Raw genomic sequence first — 2,980 nt, 5'->3', positions numbered from 1 at the left:
TTGCAAACTCTAGAGCAACCACTAAAAAGAGTTAAAAAAAATTATAACTGATGAGCTAAGAAAAGAGAGAAAATGGAATCATATGAAATACTCAGTTATAACCACAAAAAGGCAGAAAAGGAATGGGACACACACACACAAAAAAAGGAACAAAGACTAAGAGCAACAAATAGTAAACAGCAATAAATATGATGGTAGATAAACCAACTGTATCAATAATCACTTTGAATGACAATAGTCTAAATGCATCAGTTTAAAGACAGAGGTTTTCAGAGTGGATTAAAAAACAAGACCCAACTATGTTATGTCTACAGGAAGCCCACTTTAAATATAAAGCACATATAGATTAAAAATAGGTGGATGAGGCTTTTTCATGAAGATGGCACTTAAGGTGAAGAAGGAAGCCACTGCCTCTCCCAAAGCTGAAGCCAAAGCAAAGATTTTGAAGCCCAAGAAAGTGGTGCTTAAAGGCATACACAGTCACAAGAAGAAGAAGAAGAAGAAGAAGAAGAAGAAGAAGAAGAAGCAGCTCTGCATGTCACCTACATTCTGATGGCACAAGATACTGTCTCCAAAGGCGGCCCAAATACCCTTAGAAGACCATCCTTAGGAGAAACAAGCTTAAAAAATAAAAATAAAAATAAAAATAAAAATAAAATAAAATAAATAAAAAAAAAGAAACAAGCTTGATCACTATCCATCATTAAGTTCCCCCTGACTATCCAGCCAGCCATGAAGAAAATAGAAGACAACCACACACTTGTATTCATTGTGGATGTCAAGGCCAACAAGCACCAGATTAAACAGGTTGTGAAGACGCTTTATGAGAGTGACGTGGCCAAGGTCAACACTTTGATCAGGCTCAATGGAGGGAAGAAGGAATATGTTCAACTGGCTCCTGATTATGATGCTTTGGATGGTGCCAACCAAACTGTGATCATCGAAACTGGTAAATCTAAATATAAATTCTTTCATCATAAGAAAAAGTGAATGGACAGATAAAGATATACCATGTTAACACTAATTTTAAAAAACAGTGGAATTAGCTATATAATTTCACATAGAGCAGACTGACAGGAAAATTATGAGAGATAAACAGGGATATTATATTATGATAAAGAGGTCAATACTCCAAGAATGCCTAACAGTCCTTAACACATATGCACCTAATAACAGAGTGTCAAAATACACGAAGCAAAAAGTGATGGGACTGCAAGGAGAGTGGAACAATTCTTTACTAAGTTTGAGACTTCAATACCCCAGATCCAGAAGGCAGAAAACCGGTAAAGACATAGTTAAACTCAACGCCATCAATCAATTGAATATAATAGACATCTATAGACTACTTCATCCAACAACAGCAGAATGTGCATTCTTTCAAGACAGCTTGCTTCTTGACAGGAAGAGGGACGAAAGAAGATGGAAGCAGAAGGAAAAAGGGAGTAGAACAGTAGAGATTAAGGTAAAGGAAGTATGATCATTAAAAGGTTTGAGGCCTGTTTGCCAGAATTCAGAGGTGGAAAGTGTTCTTCCTAGGCATTTGCCTTCCATTTAATCTGTGACCTTTACATCAATGATCTGAGGATACATCTGAGGATATTAAAAAGACTCTTTAAAATACATCTGAGGATATTAAAAAGACTCTTTAAAATACTTGGATGAGATAGCGGTAACAAAATGAGTGTCCATACTCTCAAATTTCATATGTACTCTTCCTTAAAAGTGATTGGGAAAAAAAAAAAAAAAGGTGATTAGAGAGGCTTATTTCCCATCTTGTTTCTCACAACTTTCTTTATTTTAAAAAGAAAAGGGAAAGTCACAGCCATTCCTTCCTCTCCCATTCCTTTTTTCTTTTCCTTTCTTGCCCTACCTTTCTCTTCCTGAATAATTAGTCCTAAAGCATGTGGGAAAGGCAAAACAGAGGAAACATCTGTGCTGACTGTGGGAAGGTGGGGTGTAGAAGAATTGAAATGGTCCACTGTAAGGTGTCAGAGCCCAAGCAGTGAAGGGGTATTATGTGTCAGCCTGATGTGTGGAAGGAGTCCATGGAAGGGAGCTCCCTGTTGAGTGTCAGAGCCAGAGCAAGTGAGGAATGGGGTATGACATCTCAGAGTCCAAACCAGGGAACAAGGCATCCGTGTGGAGGAAAGGCCTAGCACAGAATATTGGAGAGGGTTGAGGAGGGCATTCTTATAGGGCAAGGGGCAAAGAAAGAGATGAGAAATTGGTTTTATATAAGGGGATTGAGCAAAAATTAAATATATTAAAGATCAAGGGCCAGGATTCTCACTTTCAGAGAAGAGAGTTATAAATATTCAAAGGGCAGAGGGGAAATGTAAAATAAGCCCTATGGTATTGGATTAGAACTAGAGGCTTTGATGGGGACTTATGGATTTCAATATACATAGATAAATGTAGAAATAAATGTAGATATAAATGTGTGTTCCTAGTCCTGTCTATGGGCAGGACCTGGGAGCAGCAACAGTCCAATAGCAATAGACATACTTTCACTCAGACCTTGACTCCTTGGACAAATAGCTGATTCTAGTACTAAGGAGGCAAAGTACAAGATGAGCCAGGAGTATTTCTTTGTGCCAATAAGGAAATGCTCAAAGAATAATGGAGATCTGTCAAAAGGACTCAGAAGCCAGCTTGAAGGGGTTCCCACTGACCAAACAGAAAACAATTTTAACATCATAGGGTAAATAATGATCATGATGGATTATAAACCATTGAATAAAACTGAAAACCATGAGTCCAAACAGATATACTTAGATAAATGAATAAATTAAAAGTTTGGTAAGAAACTGAACGTTTACATAGCTTTAAGATATCTCCCCACAAAATATGTATTATATATATAAAGTAGAAAAGAGTGACTTTATTTAGTAAAAAAAAAATCCTGGAAATTACCACATTAGTCAAGTGATCAAACTAAACATAAGCAGTAATGGGACAAATTGAAATCACACACCACTGA

General features: G+C 36.9%; 1 pseudogene; it reads left to right on the top strand.

Annotated features, from left to right (window-relative positions):
• Window positions 1-379: 379 nt before the first annotated feature.
• On the top strand, window positions 380-990 carry LOC119864920 (annotated as a pseudogene).
• The last annotated feature ends 1,990 nt before the right edge of the window (window positions 991-2,980 follow it).

Source organism: Canis lupus, chromosome 21, assembly GCF_011100685.1.
Source record: "Canis lupus familiaris isolate Mischka breed German Shepherd chromosome 21, alternate assembly UU_Cfam_GSD_1.0, whole genome shotgun sequence".
Lineage (NCBI taxonomy): Eukaryota > Metazoa > Chordata > Mammalia > Carnivora > Canidae > Canis > Canis lupus.
This window is presented reverse-complemented; position numbering and strand designations above follow the sequence as displayed.